This window comes from Tympanuchus pallidicinctus, unplaced genomic scaffold, assembly GCF_026119805.1.
Source record: "Tympanuchus pallidicinctus isolate F22 unplaced genomic scaffold, pur_lepc_1.0 scaffold36, whole genome shotgun sequence".
In the NCBI taxonomy this organism is placed as follows: Eukaryota; Metazoa; Chordata; class Aves; order Galliformes; family Phasianidae; genus Tympanuchus; species Tympanuchus pallidicinctus.
Genome location: NW_026294754.1, coordinates 1049655 through 1069423, shown reverse-complemented (window position 1 = coordinate 1069423; position 19769 = coordinate 1049655). Strand labels below are relative to the sequence as shown.

The following is a 19769-nucleotide window of genomic DNA, read 5'->3' as shown; positions in this document are numbered from 1 at the left end:
CCTGCTGGCATTGCTCTTGTCCTGGGTCTGTAATGCAACTCCATCAAAAGTCACTGCAGATTGGAAATGCTTCTCATTTATCCTTTATTAGGGGGTCACTTTTTGGGGAGCTGTTGCAAACCACTTGCCTGCTGCAATCCATCTGCCAGGCTGGGAAAACTTTGGTGCCCGCTGGTTTCAAGCTTCTTGGGTATTGACACTCTAGGAAGCCTAAATGATGCTTGTGACCTGTCCTTGTGTCACCTGGTATGGGGTGATAAATGCTTCACCTGCAAATGGGAAGAGTGAGAGCTTTGGACAGAGGTTAATAACAGGTTGGATTTGAGTTGTTGACCTGAAGGCAAAGGCTTCTGTTGGCCTGAAAACCCCTGGGGGTTTTATTTTCTTGGTATGCTAAATGCCACTGTATTGCAGCAGGAAAGGTGATTTGTTTGCAGGAATGGAGCCTGTGAGTTTGGTGGAAGCTGTAACCCTGAGGTCCTGACTTTTACAGGTATCTCCAAGAGCAGAATGAGCTTAAATGAAGATGTCCTCTATATTTCTAAAAGCAGGAGCTTGCTGTGCTACGAGCCTTCTATCACAGCAGTCCTGAAATCCAAGCTTCTGGGGCCAAGGTCTGGTAGTGCTGAGTGCGCTATCAGACCCATGGGGCCATCACTTAAATTCCTGTGGCTTCTTCCCCCCAAGCACTATTGGCTTTTTCTCCCATCTCCCTGAAGTTAGTAGCTGAGCTGCAGGGAGATCTGCCTGAATGTCTGGGCTCTATTCCACACTTCTCCCTAAGCAGTCTGTGGTCTGGGTTTTGGACTCCCTTGTAGAGCTTGGGGGCACCTGGGGTGAGGAGCAGCAAGCTCATGAGGTCACAGGTCTGGGGCTAACAGTATCAGGAAGACCAAGCGTCCACTCGCATCTCTGCAGCCTCCCTCCCTGGGCGTTACGTGCTCCTCTCTATCTCTGCTGATATTTGCAGTAGTGATAAGAAAGGCTCTGTAACGAGTGTGCTTGGCAGCAGATAAAACTGACTGTGCGTGAGAGCTGTTCCAGCTGGGAGCTTATCGGCCCTATTAAAACTTAAACCATCAGCAGGGCTCAGGAGAGCTGGATGTTTCGGGTCCTTGAGCAGAACAGAAACGTTCAGCAAGGTACTGTGCTGAAGTACTGCCTCTTGGTAAGTCCCTCTTAAATGCATTTTATTATTGTTATTTTTTTTTGTTCTAATGGTGGGGGATAACGTGGGGAGCGAGGCTTGTGAAGTGGCCAAGGCTTTGTGTTAAAGGCAGGCAGCTGGTTACGGTGCTGCGTGTTTGTGGGTGCAAGGAGGCAGCTGGTGATTGGCAGGAGTGGTCTCAGGGTGTATGAAATTGAGGGACCCACCTCCTCCTGCATGGAGAGTGGGCTCCCGGTGCTTTTGTCCAGCTACTGAATACTAGTGCAGGGAGGACCAGTATTGCTTGATGCTCCTTCAGGGCACCAGCAGGGATGGTGAAGATCTGGGCTGACACCGGTGAAAGGTGCAGTGGTGTAGAGTGAAGCCAAGTGTCCAGTTTACTGTGTAGACACAGTTTTACTGTGTCCAGTTTTGGGCCCCTCACTGCAAGAGAGATATTGAGGCCCTGGAACGTGTTCAAAGGAGGGCAACAAAGCTGGTGAGGGGTCTGGAACACAGGGCTGGTGAGGAGAGGCTGAAGGAGCTGGGAATGTTCAGCCTGGAGAAGAGGAGGCTCAGGGGAGACCTCACTGCTCTCTGTAACTTCCTGAAGGGAGGCTGCAGGGAGCTGGGGGTCGGCCTCTGCTCTCGTGTCATCAGTGATAGGAGCAGAGGGAATGGCTTCAAGCTACGGCAGGGGAGATTCAGGCTGGACATGAGGAAGTGTTACTGCTCAGAAAGGGTGGTCAGGCACTGCAATGGATGCCCAGGGAGGTGGTGGAGGCACCGAGCCTGGGGGTGTTCAAGGAAAGGCTGGATGTTGTGTTGAGGGACGTGGTTTAGTGGGAGCTGTTGGTAATAGGTGAACGGTTGGACTGGATGAGCTTTTAGGTCTTTTCCAACCTTGGTGATTCTATGATTCTATGATTTTAAGTGTCCCACTGTGATTTGCAAGTTTGTTGTTCCCAGGAGCTTCTGTGTGCTGCTTTGAATGCATTGAGATGAGTGGAAAGGCTGCTGCAGTGTGAGGGTGGGCATGTCTTGTCAGCTACCCAGATCAGGAGGACTCCATCCCTATGTAGGCATCTCCATCCTCCCGGGCTCTGTGACTTGGAGCTCTCTCCAGAGGGTGGGTGGCCACAGCTACTCTCTAAAAAATAACAACACAGTTAATTCTGATTTCTTTTTGTCTGAGGAAGTAAAAACATTCATCTCCACAAAAGTGATTCCCAAGATGGTTGGAGCCTAGAGGGTGGAACTGGATAGCCAGAAACAAGTCAAGGGACCTAGAAAGGGAACTCTGTTCTTTGGTTGCTCCTAACTTATTCTTGGGAAGAGCTGTCAGCACTGGCACAGGCTGTATGGGGAGGGGAGAGGAGAGGAGGGGTCACCATCCCTGGAGGTATTCCAGAGCCATGGGAATGTGCCACTGAGGGACATGGGCATGGTGGGGTGGGTTGGGGTTGGAGTTCTTTTCCAGTCAGAGTCTCTGATTCTATTAGGAAGTGGAGCAAAGTGGGGAGGTGCTTTTCTTGTTTGCTTCCCTGTTGTTTTCCTTGTTGCTAGCCACTGATGTTGTAAATGTACAGGTAGTTGTGGGGGAAGTGAGGTCAAACCTGAATCACTTGCCATTGGCCATGGCCTCCAAGTTGTGTCCTCTTGTGTGCAGTGTCACCTTTACTGTGACCTTGGGGCACATCAGTCCTATTTGTTGCTGCCTGTGTTAAGATATCCCAGACTGTTTTTAGAACCACAGAATGGTTGAAGTTGGAAGGGACCCTTAAAGGCCATTTGGGTCCCACTCCCTGCAGTGCACAGGGACCCCCACAGCTCCATCAGTGCTCAGAGCCCCATCACTTGACCTTGAATGTCTCCAAGGGATGGGGCACCAGCACCTCTCTGGGCACCCTGAAGGCTTTATTTTTATTGCAGTTTTAGCATAACTTGATTTCCTTTCCTTTTGCACTGGAGGGGTTTCTTCAGAAGGCAGCATAGGTGGTACAAGGGCTGGCTTGACCCAACTGTTGGCATGGCAGGAGGTGGAGACTGGAGGGAGCTGGGATTTGGCACGAACAGCACATCTATGGGCTGATGGCAGCAATGCTCATGCTCTCCAGGATTTCATTTGACCAAGCCAAGCTTGTTCCATGGAATGTCAGCCCTGTCAGTGCAGCAGATAGCCTGAGCTGTTGAAAGAAATGGCATTTGGACAAAACCAGGAGCTTGCTGCTGTTACACAAGGTCAGCGTGACCATCTGGCTCCCAAATTGAGTCATTGGGTTCAGTTGTTCAGCAAACACTTGCTGCTGCTCAGCTGTGTAATCAGCTAACAGGATTTAACACCGCAGCCAATGTTTCTAACTCGGCTTTGTGCTAGCAAGGTAATCCAAAAAAAGCTAGACTTAAAATGAGTGGAAATGTGAGTTCCTGGGGCTATCCAATTCCAGGACCAGATAGCAGAGCCATCTGATTGCTACGCTAACAGCTTTATGTGAACTGACTCGGTGTTGTGCAGCTGGGGATAAGGAACATCTATTGGCACTTATTAAATCTCAAAGACCTGCCCCTTAAGGCAGCTTCTCTGTGAAATTCCTCTTGTCTTCCACCTCCAGCATTTAAACACAAGCAGCCTCTTGCTCTGTGGGAGGGTGGTTGCAGTGAGTGGTGCTTCTTTTCACCTTGGGAGCTGCTAACTGGAACCCCAAACCATTTTGTATTTTGAGAGGAAATTCTCTGCTTCGAGTTGGAGGTGAAACACGGCAGAGGTGGAGCCTGGCGCTAGACCTGCAGGGAAGAGGAGGTGAACAAGTGGTAGAAGAAGGCATCAAACATCTTAAATTACTGTTCTACCATCTGCCCTTGAACCTTCCGCGTATTGGCATCAGGTCCGAATCTCAGCACAATTTGTTGTGGCATTTTTGTTCCACTTTTTTCTTTCCTCCAAGACTCCAGAAGATGATGACTTAGGAAGATGTATGGAATGCTTATAGGAGAGGGAAGCTCTTGTCAGAGTGCTTTTGTTTTTGAGGGGTGTCCAAGTGCTTGACCAAGAGCTGGGTTTCAAATCACCTTCTTGTGGGCTCGGCTCAACTGCTGCTGACTTCTTTCTGGCCACCCCAAAGCACATTGCTGTGGCAGAGCATTGTGCTCCCAAACTCACCATTTTTGGTGATGGGTCCCATGTATTTGATTGCCTCGGGCTGACTTTATCTCATGCCTTTTCTTCCAAAAAAAAATACTGGCTAAAACACTTGTGGTGAGAGCTCTACCGAGCCAGCTCATGGACAGAGGTGCGAGTAAAACCACGTTGTGTCTCACGCACCATCAACTTCAATGCTTGTTAAACAGCAGAGCTGTTGAGAGGGAGCATTGGGCTGAGGCAGCATTGCTGCTGTTAAAAGATAATATAACAGTAAAGGGCTGAGTGTTGAAATAAATCTGTGCTGTGGATGTCTGAGAGGGTACATAGGGATTGGGTTTTCCCCAAGGCTCAATGCCAGGCGAGAGACCTGGGAAGGTGGCAGCTGCACGTGGGGGAAGCTTTGTGTCCCAGGAGTAACACACATCCTGTCCTTGCCATGAAACATGGGGGCTTTATTTAATTCATTTTCCTGTTCTGAGACTTTAAGCCACTAGAGAGGTGGTGGGCATCCCATTCCTGGAGACAGTCAGGGTCAGAGGATGGGGCTCTGAGCACTGATGGAGCTGTGGGTGTCCCTGTGCACTGCAGGCAGTGGGACCCAATGGACTTCAAGGGTTCCTGGTTTTCCTCACCACCCCAAATTTGCCAGGCCTTTCTGCTTTGCAATTCAAGCACAGATGGTAGAGGCAGTGTGAAAGCTCATGTTCTACCCCTCCGGTTCAGCATCTCTGTCAGGAGAAGTCTTCCTGTGTGAAGATGATGTTGAAAGCACTGTCACAACATCTCTCACAGGATGAAGGAGAGATGAGCTGGGAGAACAGCAAACCGCAAGCAAATTGCTTCAGGCTTTTTCCTGCAATCCCAGATCCCTACAGGCTTGGACAGAAAGCCTGGGACTGTTTTTGGCATGAGCAGATAGCCTGATGTGCTGGGATATAATTCTGGGCAGAGCCTTTAGGTCTCCTCTCCAGAGGAGACAATGCTGGCTTGGCATACATAGCAAGGCATCAGAGATCACTCATTTATCCCCTTGGGTGCCTCAGTGGGCTTTTCTTAAGCTTAAAGCAGTGACTCTCAACAGTGATGTTCCTTTAGAAACAAGAGATGCCTTTATTTCCATACTGTTTTTCTGTAAGATTCACTTCATTACAGTCTTATGCAGGCTGTATCAATCTTCACTCTTCTCCTGGTGTAGCTGATGCTCCTTGCAAGGCTCGTGGTTCCCTCGCTCCCCATCAGAGATGGGGACAGGAAAGGTGCTCCTCTTTTTCCTCCTGTCAGTGCTATCCTTTGGCCAGTTATTTGCAGTTGGGGGTGACTAAAGAATGGTGTGAACTTGAAACAGGTCTTTATGTGGAGTTACACGAGCGAGCAGTTGATGTGAGTTTCAGGGCAAGTATCTCCTCTGAGTCCAAGAGGAAAGAGAAGAGGCATTAGCTTTAATTTTGCCATCTGCATCCTGATTCTGAGAACACCGGAGCACAGAGCTGTTCATCCTGTGTTTTAAATTATGAAACACTTCATCTGTTGGTTGTGTGTCCCCATAGTGCAAGGTAGATACAAGTCTTGGATTGATGCTGTGATGGCAGCTCTGAAGGAAAGATGAGTGGGACTCCTCCGTATGCTTTACACCCACCTCCTCCGTGGTTTTGGTGAAGGAGACAAGTGTGCCTGCAAAATAGAGGACGTGCTGCTACCTCAGGATGGGTTGGTGGGGCAGTGTAGGGATCACATGTGTCCTCAGTATTTCCCACTTTGAAGATTGGAATTAACAGTAGAAGCCACCTGCTGCATCCCTGGTATCTCAGGAGTATTTGTGCAGAGCTTTCGTACATTCACCCAGTGAAGAACCACAAAGAAGCTGTAAAGCAGCCATCTATCAAGGGAAGAGCCTTGTTCCTAGGAAGTGACTCCATAGGTGGATTGATTACTCAGCCTGCTCCTGCTGTGGCACCGTTGGTTTGAGCTGGCAAACTCAGCTTCTCAGGTGTCTGCTCTAACAAATGTGGGCACACAGGTCCAGTGATGTGGTCGGAGTGTTCTGGGAGGGTCACAGCCCCTCTGGCAGAATAGAGCTACAGCCTAGAGAGGGCAGGACTGCAAATGTGCCATTGGGTTGCATAAATGCCACTTTGAGCATCTTAATCCTTGACAGAGTTAAATGCAATCTACCTGACAACCTTCACTGTTGAGTCTGTGGTGAAGCTGTGATTTAAATTGTTATCCTTCTATCTCTGTCCCAAAGTGTTGCGTGTGCAGTGTAGGTATGGTTTCCTCTTGCAATGGGCAAACAATATTGTCAAAGGGAGGATAGGAGAATTTGAAGGTGGTGGTTCTGCAGTGCCATGGAAGGATAGGGATGGCATCAGCAGGGGTAATTTGGTGGGAATCCATCTTGGTGATGGATGGAAGGATGGGGCGTGTGTGAAGGATGGGATTTTTTGTGGGGGATGGCAAGGGTTGAAGATTGTGAGGGTCTGGTGCTGTGCAGGAGACTGGACTGTATGCCTGGCTTTCAGGCTGACTAGATAGGCATCACTCAGTTATTACCTCAGCACCATTTGTGGGTGCCCCATCCCTGCAGGCATTCAAGGCCAGGCTGGATGTGGCTCTGGGCAGCCTGGGCTGCTGGTTGGTGACCTGCACACAGCAGGGGGTTGAAATGAGGTGATTACTGTGGTCCTTTTCAACCCAGGCCATTCTGTCATTCTGTGATAATGTCATTTTGACATGAGCAGTGACAGAGGGCCCCTGCAGAACCATTGCCACTAAAAAGAGAGTGTGGGATGAATGGAGATGGGATTAGGAAAGGGAATCTGCAACAATTTCCATCCTTCGCCTTTCCTTCCTAGTGGTCTTTGTCCAATGCAATAACTTCATTTGTCAATTTTTTTTTGCACATTGATGGATGGAACTCAATGCCAAAAATACTTCTAGCTTTGGATGCAGCTTGCCAAAAACAGCAGGGAGCTCTGTGGGGCTGTCCCTTGGTGAAGGGCTCTGCTGCCTTTATCCTTGGGTGTGCCAACAGTCTGAGTTTGAGGAGCATCTTTGGAGCCAGGGGAGCATGAAGGTGATAAAGGGGAAGCTTTCCTGCTGCTGTGGTAGGGACATGGAGACTATTATGTGATCTTGTGGGATGCTCACTGTGCAGTGTTTTGCATCTAGACACTGTTACGTGAGCATGACTGCTTTTCATTCCAATGGATCTGTATTTTTTGGTACTCTGGGGATAAACCAGGGGCATAACAGTGATCTTCAAACCCAGTGAGCTCTGATTTGGAGGTTTCTTTCCTAGTAACCGTGGATCAGCTGGGGTGGGAGTGAAACCCCAGTCCTATGGGTGTGATTACAGGTCTGTAAGCTGTGCTTAATGCTTTTCCCCAGGAGATGTTCACACGGAGCAGAAGTCTGACAGCTGAGTCTGTCTCTGCCCTACCAGCCTGCTTGAGGCTCTGTGGGATGCTCTGGGAGGAGGGCAGTAGGGCATGTTTTGGCTCCTCGCATTCAATATGCAGATTCAGCTTTCCATTGGTGTTCTTGGGTTGTACAGCATCACTGCTGTGGTGGCAGCTGCCTCATTCACACCAAGAAACACCTCTGTGCAGCTGGGACCAGCGTGGGGGTTGCTTTGGAGAGACAGTTTTTCTCCCCGCGTTGCTGGAAAAAGGCATTTCTCAAGATAAACACAAGCCTTCTTAGGACAGCTTGTGAGCTGTTACAAGGTAAAACACAGAATGGAGTGAAAGCTGATTTAATTGAGGGAGAGATCGAGGCTGCTCCTTACCCTGACCAACCTTGTCAAGTCCAATTTTTGCTCAGCTGATAACCTGGAGAGATTCCCATGGCATAAGCAGAGCAGCGCAGCACACACTGCTGTGAAATACTGACATACAGGTGGGGCTGGTGAGGATGTATTCAGGATCCCTAAAAGGCTTCATCTACCTGGGACAAAAGAACCAAAACTTGCTCTGTCCCAGAGCAGATATAGAGTTTTTGGTGCCTTTATTTAGGTGTATGTTTTTGTATACGCTTGATGTTGTTGAGTAGCTGTAAAACAACTCCAAATCTCTTCTGTGAAGTACCTGTGGCAGCTTAGTGGCCTTCACACATGCCAGGGAGAGCAAGGCAAGCTCCTTTTTGGAAGGATTTCTTACTGGGTCCAAGAGTGATGCCTGTTCAGGGTCAAACTGGGACCAGTCTGGGAGCTGCCACTGGGCTGGTATACAGCACGGCTTGGGCTGTGGGTCTGAAGCTGATCTTGATGTGGCATGAGATGCTCATCACCTGATGACTTCAAACTCCACATGGCATCCAGACACCAAGTCACAGAATCATTATGGTTGGAAAAAACCTCCCAAGATCCACAGGTCCAACCCCAACCCACCCTCACCATGTCCCCCAGTGCCACATCTCCATGGTTCCTTAACATCTCCAGGGATAGGCACCCCACCACTCTCTGGGCAACTGTGCCAGTGCATTACCACTCTTTGGAGAGCAAATTGTTTCTAATATCCAGTGTGGAATATGTACAGGCTGTCCAGGCAATGGTTGTACCCAGAGTTATTCTCCATCTTTCTCCTGATCCTGCAGCCCTTGGAGATGGGAACTGGCTCTCTGTTGGAGGGATGCTCTGGGCTGAGAAGGCACATGGCTTCTCTCAAAATTCTCATGACTCTGAAAGCATGAGCCTGGTGCTGGATGTGCTGTTGGCAGACTGGCATCTTTGACTTCTCCGTGTGTGCTGAATAAGGTGTGGGATTTTCATACAACCCTTCAGTGTCCCAGGCAATGGGTGCAGTTATTTTCCTTGTCTTTTTATGCTGACTTTGCTGCTTGTTACCTGTCGAAGAAAGATTTCCCATCCCTCTTGTCCCTGTCAGAAATGCCAACCCATCTACAACCATAACTTGAGCTGTACACACCATCAATACGTGGATGGGTGGGAGGACACCTCAATGGGGTGTTTGCTGGACTCATGGTTAGTAATGTCAATATCTCATTCCCTGTGAAAACCACAACAAAGCCTCCCATGCAGCACCTGCCTGACCAAACACAGCTTTGGGAGATGTTTGTGAGCATTTCAATCTTGCTGGTCCTGTTCCTGTCCACTGTGACAACGGTGATGGTATCCAGCTGCATCCACACTTCACTAATGCAATGACTGCAGTAAGTCAGTGCCCTCTTGGGGCTAGTTTTGGCTTGGTTGCCTCTATTTACACAACACAAATGAATTTGTCACCCAATAGCTTGATCACTCATAATTATATTGCCAAAGAAAATAACACCTCTTATTTCTTGCATGCATTCCTGCTTTCCTGCTGTTCACCTCTCTCTGTTCCTCCAGCTTGCTGCTACATTTATGCAGCCTACCTGCTTTGAAGGCTCTGGACAGTGTTTCAGTTTTATAATCTTGTTCTTAAAGAGACAAAAATCAGTGCTGCTGTGTTTTTTGCCAGCTTTTCCCATCCTGAATATTGTCTGTGCACCATAGCACCAGGAGGAAGGGCTCCATATTTTTAATAGCTAAAAAAATAAACATGCAGTGAACTGAATTACAGGGAAGCTGGATTCTTGTCCATTGGCAATGATGGTGAAACTGCCATTTACTGATGCTGTGCTTGCTGCATTGATTTGGGTGCTCAGATAGCACAATGCTGTCGCCTTGCACCTGGACCAGAGTCAACCCTGAGCAAACCCAGTTGCTAACTTTGGCACCATGCATCCCTCTACTCCCTGTGCAGCAATGTCCCAGGTGCTCAGCAAAGTGACCTCAGAGCAATTTTTATCTCGGTGGAAACAGATGGAATTTGGGCTGGTGTTGATGATGAACCTGGAATAACTGTATTTTAACACACAGGAGGTGGGAAGGTACGACTCCACCACAACCTGGATGCTGACAAGTGGGAAATGAGCTTGGAGAGCAGTGCCTGGCACGCGCACTGGTTTGTTGCCACGCTTGAGAGGTTGGCTGTCAGCAGCAAGCTGCACTTGTCTCTCTGTATGCTCAGGAAGGTGCTATCAGAGCATCATGAAGCATCTCCCTGAACTGCAGCCTGGGAACAGGTCTTGCAGCTGAAGGCTTCTCTTGGAGACGGGATGTCACAACCACAGTGCAGTGAGATCTAAGGGATCAGAGCTGCAAGAGCCTCGTTCTTTGCCTGTCACTGGTGATGCTCACATGCAGCGCTAAGCCAGCTGTCTATTTATGAACGAGCACAGAAGTGGAACAAACTTCACGTGGCATACCTGCTTTTTGTTTTTCACAAGGAGTTTGGCACCCTCCCCCTTGCAGTCTGTACAAGGAGGTGCTCGGGTGCTCCGTCTCTCATCCAACTGTGTGCAGCCTCTCCCCCGTTTTCCCCTTTCCACCTTTCTTTTCAATGTTTGATGCATCAAAGTCGACCTTGTGGAAGGATCAGAGCTGGATTTTGCAGGTGACTGTCACTTCCAGCTCTCCAGTGGTCTTCAGAGGTCTCAGCTTTGTGCCAGGATGAAGGCGCACAGTGCTTTGGGTCACGGTTGGAGAGTTGCAATCCATCCGCTTGACTGTGCCATGGCCCTAAAATAAATGAAGATTCTACTTGGTGCTGTGGAGCGAGGAGCATTTCCAAAGGAATAGGAACTTCTGTGTTAGGTTTTCCATCCCCTCTGGGGAGAAAAACACAGAATCTTGGGGGTGTTGAGTCTCCTGGCAGGTTCAGGCTTTTCATGGCTCCTGGGCTCCATTTGCTGGTCCTGTAGTTGTTGAAGAGCTGCTGGGTTCATTGCACATGCCTGTGTGGAAGAGGTGAATGTGGCCCCATGATGTTTTCCCCTGCTATGTTGGGTCAGGCTGCTCACCAGGTTGGTTTTAGTGGCTTGCTGAGGCCTCCATGTGGCAAGCTAATTTTCTAGCTAATAACCTTCAAAACACTGATCCTGTGTGAAGCCAAGAGGGATCACTGACCCTTATGACCCATAAGAAACGTATAGGTTTCTTCCAACGTGGAATATTCTGTGATTCTATGAAAATGGTCTCTTCCTGTGCTGAACACTCTGCAGTCCATGGCTGCTTTGCTGGACACCAGTTGAAGACAGTTGTGGAATAAAGGGAAAACTCCACTATGGCTACCTTGCATAGCCCTCTCTTAGATGCCCCTTAATGTGTTACAACATTAAATTCTGGCCTCCTGCCTCAGCAAGTTGGGGCCTCTCCTAAACAGTAATTAAAGGTTAACCTCAGTAGTCCTTGCTAATGTTTGCCTTTCGCTTTAGAGGAAGGAAACGTGATCCTAATCTTTAGATCAAATGGCATCTGTACTTTCATTTGGAAAAAGTAAATTTGTAATGGATTCAGTGAAGCCTAAAAGATGTTTTGGATGGGGACGGATAATGGGCAGAAACTATGTGCCTTTTAAAAGCTTCTGCTTCCCAAAGTTACTGTAAGACTTCCTCTGGTGTTTATTAGGCTTCGTTATCCTTCAAACTTCCAGACAAGAAAATGGCCTTGGAAAGCAGATATCGGAGTTGAATTGCACACTTTTTCCCTTAGCATTTACACTGAAAGCATTCTGTACAGACTGGGAGCCTGGCTTTGTGGAGATGCCAACAAAAAGCTACAGATCAAAAATTAATTGGTAAAAGTTTCGGAAACTTGACTGGTTTTCAAATTTGAGCTGTGTGTCTCTATAAGTTGATACCTATGGAGTGGTTGTGTGCATATGAAAAGCTGGTTGCTACAGCTTAATGTCTAGAAGTCACCCTTGCCACAAAACTCTCTTGGAGTTGTGGGCTCTGAGCATCCCCTGTGTTTGGATTGTGTGTGGGGTACAGGGACAGCTCATAAACAGAACCCCTGCTGGTAACTGGGGTGAGGAGGGAGATCTCGTGCTTGTGAGCCTCGTGTCCTAAAATACCACCTTAATGCTGAACCACATGTGAGCCAACAAGACCTCTTTCTAAAGGTGGGTGGTTTTGTTGCTCTTGTCTTCCTGAGATCAAATTGCCGTATCGCCTTTCTCTGGCGGTCACCAATTTAAGAGGTAATGGAAGGAAATCAAGCAGAGCAGCCTCTTGTAGTTCCAGTTTTAAGTTGAAATCCTGGAAAACTGGGGAAAATGAAGAAGGAATTTATCTTGGTTTAGAGAAAAGATTATTAATGTTAACTAGTAGCGTTTCTTTCCGTTGGCAGAGCTGTAGGATAGTGCTGAAGGTTCTGAGAGCTGCTTGCACAGACCTTGTGCAAGATTGCCAGCTCCCCCATGGAAGGATGGCTTGACAGCTGGACTTGATAACTGCAGAGCTTTTTCAACCCTTATTAGTTCTGTCCTCTACTTGTTGGAGATTTTACTTCCAGAGTGTCTGTATGAACTTTGAAGGAGGGCTTACAGAGGAAGGAGTGGTGTCTGACCTGATGTTGCAGTGGTGGTGTTGGCAGATGCAGGGATATTTGTAGGAAAATGCTTGAAGATTGGGGGATGTATGGACAATAAGCAGATGCAGATGTGTCCAGTTTCTTTTGGAAAGAGGTGCAAAAACGTGATGTATCCAGCTCTAAAAAAGCAGGTGGAAGAAAGTGCTTGGAGGCTCTTACAGCACTTAAGGTCAATGAAAGTCCAAGCATGTTTTGCCTCATCATTGGAACCTTGTTTCCTTGATAATCAGATACAGCTGTTAGTTCAGATGGAGACGAATCAGTTCAGTTGTGTGTGTGCTGATCTGTATTTTGGGGGACCACAAATGGTCCTACATGATGAAGGCTGAGGTGGCAGAGGGCTGAGATCCCACAGTGGGTTGTTGCTGGTGAATGGCAGGGTGGCTTTGGTGGGATGAGCATTTAATGCTGTACACAGGAAAGAGCTTTGAGGCTTCAGATGTCTTGAATTTCTCGTGTTTGAAGGAAAAAGATATGCTAAGGCTTTTGGGACAGTGTCAGTAAAAAAAAAATTGGTTATTGCATGACTGCTACGTGCTAATAGGATTTCATTTCTGCAGAGCTTTAGATGAGAGGAAAAACTACCTCAAAGGACCACAGTTATTTCAGGAAGGTTGAAGTGAAATAAAATTCAGCTGTGATTACGTTACTGCAGGGGGACTTGGATTATCTGAGAGGGGAGAAATGAATTTGACTGTTGACTGTTGGGCGTGCATGGCCACATTTCTTCTGCCCCTATAGATGTAGGTATAGGTGGGGGATCTTCTGTTTTGGGAAGAAGGAAATGATGCCCTCAACCCTGCTTAATGAAAGCACGGCCCTGTTGTGCCTTTGCCCCTTTCACTGGGGAGGTGGAATAACGAGCCAGGCTCAGCCTTTGCATATTGGAGAGGAAGGGGAATGTGGAAGGTTTCCTTCCTGGGGAAGAGGGCTGGTAACACCGCCTGGAAAAATCAAACAACAGCTCCTCTTCCCTTCTGGTGCAGAGCAGGCATGGAGCACCAGTGGTGTAAGCCTTCCCAAAGCCTTTGGGGTTTTCCTTTTGTTTTTCTTGAGGAGTGGGGTCGGAGGGTTGCTTTACATGCTATTTTGTTAAGTATCTCAAACAATGTTGTTTCCCCTTCCTTGGAGCAATTGTTCCCTGTGCAGCTGAGCCTCTTCCTTCCCCTTCCTCCCCATCGTGGGAAGCGCTGTCCTGACGATGTATGGGCTCAACTTCAGGCTCTGCTTTACTTTCCTTTGTTCTGCTCTTGGGATCCAGACAGAAAGTGCACATCACAGATCCACAGAAACAGCTGTTTTAGCACTGACGGAGAGAACTGGTGGGCCCTGAAGCTGTTAATTATCAGAGTAATTGCAGATATGAAATTACAAAGAGTAATCTGGTGGGCTTCGTGGTTCCACCTGATTTCTTCCCTCAGGTTGATGTAGCCTTCTGTCTGGAGCCCTGCTTTCTTCCTTAATGAAGACCTGGTCTTTTTGTGATCACTCTATTCTTAAGGCCTTTCAAATGTACTTGTGGGGGAGCAACAGTTGATTTTAATTTAAAGAATCTTTTTTTCTTGCAACTGCAATGCCCAAGAATGCCTCACTTGCTCCTGTCGAGCCTTGCATCCTCTTCTCCTGGATCAGATCAAGGTTCTCAAAGGAGGAGAGGCCAAACCAGAGAGTGGGTCTGAGCACCTACGTGCCTAAAGAGAATAGGGCACCTGCCTCTTCCTTTGCATCGGGGGGGAGAAGAGTTGAGTGGAGGAGGTGTTTGTCTCAGAGCAGCCAGGATTTTGTGAAAAATTTGGTGAAATGCTAAAGCCTTGCAGATCTTTTCATAGACTCACAGAGTCACCAGGGTTAGAAAAGACCTCCAAGATCATCCAGCCCAACCATCCACCTACCACTACCATTTCCCCACTAAACCACGTCCCTTAGTACAACATCTAAACGTTCCTTGAACACCTCCAAGAACAAGGTTTTCTTCTGAATTTCCTCAATGCTCTACACCAAACTAGCAGACTTGCTTTGAATGCTACTGCTAAAACTGTACTTGCTCTCCAAGAGCATTCCCAAGGAAAAGCAGTTGCAAATCAGGCCTTGGCAGAAAACAGTGTGAGAAAGATGCTTACTTATGCACTAAAGCCTCTGCCATGCGTGTGTGGCTTGGACTTGAGCAATTCATGGAGCAGAAATGATAAGCCTTTGGATATTACGGGCTTAAGGACATAAGGAACCATCTGATTATGCAGTTGCTTAAGTATGACCTACTTATTTTATTTCCAATATATTCCCCAGACGTCGTTACAGAGCAGATAAGAATTTCCAGGTCTATTCAGCATTTATCAGAAGGGCTTCCTGCAGGGAACTGCTGCAGATACGAGCCGTAGAGGAAGAGCAAAGCTGACTGGTGTGAATGTTTTGTGCTAGGCTTTGCATTGGGAAACGTGGCAGTGAACTCGTGGGCTTTGCCCTCTCCTGTTAGGTGGAAATCACGTGGTCTAATTAAGCAACAGCAGTTCTTGATAACGTTTTAAGGGATTATGTCATGCTTTGGTGGAATGGGGCATGCAGCCAGAACACATTCATCCTGTTGATAAGGCCACCACCCACTGTAAACACTGTTATTAACAGTCCAAGCTTGTCTGAGATGCTCTAATGGAAAGCTGTAATTTGAGAACAGGCAAGAAGCTCAGAAAAACCCTGGGTTGATATTTGAAACCTTGCCTGCACAACTTGTTCCCTTGGGCAGTACTGTCTTGCATTGGGTACATAATTAATTTTTATGGACAGAAGTGAGCATAACCTTTTCACCCTCTGCTTGTATGTAATGGAGCAATATGGTTGGGTTTCAGTGCACATCCTAGGTCTGTCCTAGGATGCTTGTTTGTCTTCTGTGCTCAAGTTTTGGAGCAGGAGCCCCTGACTTTGTGCATTCCATGGCTTGTGTTCTGCTCCCATTCATCAGTTTGCAGAGCAACAATAGAATGCTAGAGTTACAAAACGTGTTCCAGCAAGTGGATCTATAAACATTTCCAGCAAATGGGAGCCTTGGGGTTGGAATTTAGTAGGAAGAACAAATTGAAAAGCAAGAGCATGTCTGCACTTTCCTGCTAAAAAATTCCTGGTGTAAAGGGGAGAGGGTGTTGTCTCTCTGGAGTACAAAGCTGATGAGCATCTGAAAACTGTCTGCTTGGCAGGACTGGATCTGAAGCTGTCTGGTGGGGTGGGATGAAAACTCAGATGGCTGCTGTCTGTCCTGTGGCTGAAAGGCTCCTCTCCACAAAGCAGAGAAGGAACATGGAGCTTTTCATTCAGCTTTGTTACAGAAACTTGTCTTGAGGAGATTCCTCATTGCCATAATGATGGCTTTGGATAGGAGCTTCTCTTGGAAAGATCAAATGTATGTGTTGACCTGAAGTGGGGACTTTCTGGAGTGGCAACTTGCAAAGCTGGTTTGTTCTGCAGGAGTGTGGTCCTCTAAGGAAAACATTTCATGCAGTAACATGGGGGATGAGGCCAACTTTTGGGGGGAATTTGTTTGTATCTGGCTTGGATCTGACAGCAGGTCTCCCTTCCAACACACGTGGTGGAAATTTTCTGGCTTACAAAGGTGTTGAACTGTTTCTAAATCACTTTGATCCCTCAGTAGCCCCCACAGAACCATTGCAGCCAACGAAAAATGGGGGCTGGGAGGAGGAAGTGGCTTTCGTTGTTACTGTAAGAATCCACTGAACAACAAATGTGGCTGAGCGGTGGATTTGTGCGTATGTTAAATCTGTCTTTGTGGAACCTGCATTGTGGCACTGAGGGACATGGTCAGCAAGCATGTTGGGAGGGCTGGGGTTGGACCTGGGGGTCTGAGAGGTCTTTTCCAACTTTGAGGATTCCAGGATTCTGATTATCTCCTAATGATCTTTTCTTGGCAATTGAAAATAACTCTTTTATACCTCCTTCCTCCCGTGGATAACAATGGGGGGATCAGCAGTGCTAAGGCACTGATGAGGAATTTGGGTAGTGTGGGTAAGGCAGAACATAACCCAAACTAGACTGGGGTAATTTCTTTAAAGAAGCAAAATGGAAGGTTACGAGGGTGAGAATTTGTTTCCTAGCTTTCATGTGACTTTCCTAGTTTTCTCTATGGGTGGTGAAGGAGACATGAAAGTACTTCAAGCTGCAGAGTGGGATGAGACCATTGTGTGAACTGCTCTGGTTTCCTACCTGTTTGCATTTCCTTCTTAAGTACTGGGCTGTGGCCAAGGTCAGCATCAAGTGCTCAGGTTTTTGGGGATGGTGAGATGTTGCTTGGAGGAGATGCTGATGGAGAAGCACTGCGTGGGACAAGGCTGTGGGGAGGTGAGAAAATCTCGAGGTTCTTCTGCATCTGTAGGAATGGAAATTGCCTCCCAGCAGAAATCTCTCCCACAGACATGTTAGTCTAAATCTAAGAATACTGGAGAGAAATCTAACACTTGCTCATGCAGAGATGGACTTTTATTTTTAGTTTTTCCTCTGCTTGCCTGACTGACCATGGGTACCCCAATGTGCCCTCCCACACATGTGGGAATGGGGGATGTTTGGTATCTAAAGGACGTATGGAGAGCAGGAATTGCAAACAATCCTCAGAAATGACTGTTGACTGAGAATTGCTGGGAAATTCCTCCCTGGATGCATTCAAGGCCAAGCTGGATGTGGCTCTGGGCAGCCTGGTCTGCTGGTTGGCGACCCTGCACATAGCAGGGGGGTTGAAACTAGATGATCTTTGAGGTCCTGTTCAACCCAGGCCATTCTGTGATTCATTCAGTGATTCTCTGAAATGTTTGCTGACTGGACGGATAAAGCCCTGCAGTCTAAGCTGTACCTTAGCATCTGTCCTTGCCGCATCATAGTCGTTGAGGCTGTACCTACATCTGCAGTGGTTGAAAGCCAGATGTATTTTTAGACAGTGTTTAAATAGACCTCGTCAGAAGCGCTTAATGCTGTCTCATGGGGACAAGAGATGGCACAGAGGACTTTTCTCTTGTACTGAGAGCTCACTTGGGCAACGCAGAGGGCATGCTGATACAGGGAAACCTAAATATCGTGAAGCAAGTGAGCTATGAGGATGTGCAGGAAATAGTGAGTTGGTCTAAGAATCATGGACTGGTAGAGCTTGGAGGCACCTGTGAGTCCCTGTGACTCAACCCTGACCCAGCAGGGTTGCCCAGTGCCATGTCCAGGTGGCTTTGGAGCTCCCCACGGAGCTGCCCCCAAGTAGTTTCCATGACAAGCTCCCGTGCAATCTGCAGCAGCCCTTAAATTGCTGGAGCCTGTTTTGAATCAGAAACGCTTCACGATTACAGCTGTAGTAATGTTGTTTTTCTGAAGTGCTGATCCACTTCCTTCTTTTCCAGTTCCTCAAAAGAAAACAAGATTCAGGCGCCGGGATGTGCTGACTCTGCACAAGTTGTTTGCTCTTCTCGTGTCCTTTTTTCTTAGCTGAATTGCCTCAGAGTTTGGACCCCAGTTTTGGTACTCCTAGAAAGGCTTCAATGCAGAGCTGATCCGCAGACATGGAAAAGAGCAGAGGGACAGAGCTGATGCTTAAGGACATCGTCATCAGATGGGCTTGTTGTGTAGGGACCTCCTGTATTAGCTGTGTAATAATTTAAATCCATGCTTAAAAGCTGCTTCTTTCAACAATGTATCTGATTGATTTTTTTAAACAATTATTTATTTTTAAGAGCATTCCCCCCTTGGAGGTCTAAGCTTGGTCTCCACAGTGTCCCATACAAAGGAGTTGCGCAGGTTGGCTTCGTGGCAACCTCTGCTCCTGATGCAGGACCTGTCACTCTTGGTGCAACCGTGCTTCAAAGGGTCCAGGAGGCTCTTTCTCTCCTGGGATGAGTTTTGGGCTCCCATATACAGCTATGACTCTATGGCTCCATCCCCTATCCAGTGGCAGCAGCCTCAGCTTAGTGCTGTAGAAAGCATTTGGGACAAGGAGCTGGGATGCTATGGACAGGGCAGGCGTGTGCTGCTGCTGCACGAGTGACTTCAGCTCCCATTCAGCCTGACCTTGGCAGTCTGCATCACCCCTTTAATCCCCATGCTAACTCAAAATTGGTGTCAGCAGAGCGTCTGAGCAGAGATTAGCGGCGGACGAATGAGGCTGCCTGCAAAAGCATGGAGGGGAAGACAGAAGTTTCTCCAGAGCTGAAAATTGCTTTGAAAGCCTTTCAGTATTATTTACAAGGATTATTTTAAGATTTGCATTTTGAACTAAATACTGAAGAGCTGCCTCAGGGTCTGTAGTGTTGGAGGGTTCCTTCACTGCTGCGCAAAGCCGTCCCAGCTCTCCGCAGTGCCTTAGAGGTGACAGCTGCAGCGTGGCCCGGCTGTCGGTGCTGCTTTGGTTGATCTGCACTAAAGCACTGTTTGTTGAGTCGAGCCTGTTTTGCTAATAATAGGCAGCTTTGTAGGAGATAAACACCAGACTGCCCTTATCTGTGCCCATCATGTTTGGCCTGGGGGAGCTTATTGGCTTGTTTCACGCTGTGATGTATGCGAGGGGAAGTAAGGAAGGAAATGCAAATTGTAAACTGTTGGAGGAGGCTTTGGAAGGGAAGAGCTGGTTGAAGAGGCTTGCTTTGCTGGTTTCAAGGCTCATCCCATGTGCCTTTCCCATCCCTTTGTCATGGGTGGTGGTGGCATGGCACGTGCCCAGAGCATTGGGGTATGGACTGCATATGGCATGTACCAGTGGCACAGCTGCCCAGGGAAGGGGGCTCACCATCCCTGGGGGTGTTCCAGAGCTGTGGGGATGTGGCACTGAGGGATGGTGGGGGATGGGTTGGGGGATCTCAGAGCTCTTTTCCAGCCTTTATGATTCTATGAGCTGAAGTGCAGAAAGTTTTCTCATGCAGCTCAAGAGGAAGAGCTGGAGAACAGCATCTGGCACTGCACGTCTGATAGTGAGCTTTCAGAACCAGAGGCAAACGTTGAATTCTCATTTATACCAGCTCACTGCATTTATTTAAAGTCTGCAAAGTGTTTATAGTTGCAGGGGGGTTGGAACTGGCTGATCTCAAAGGTCC

At 47.9% G+C, this 19769-nt stretch overlaps 1 protein-coding gene across 8 annotated transcripts in view; it reads left to right on the top strand.

The window, feature by feature from the left end:
• GDPD5 (glycerophosphodiester phosphodiesterase domain containing 5) overlaps positions 1-19769 on the top strand; it is a 364359-nt gene that overhangs the window by 7260 nt on the left and 337330 nt on the right. For 6 of the 8 annotated variants that reach the window (XR_008210304.1, XR_008210303.1, XM_052699313.1 and 3 more), the window contains exon 1: positions 1009-1168. The exons of 1 other annotated variant lie outside the window; for it this stretch is intronic. The gene's annotated coding sequence lies outside the window, so the exon portion shown is untranslated. Of the gene's footprint in view, positions 1-1008; positions 1169-19769 lie in introns of those variants that run through there. One more of the 8 variants, XM_052699317.1, reaches the window with a different exon arrangement.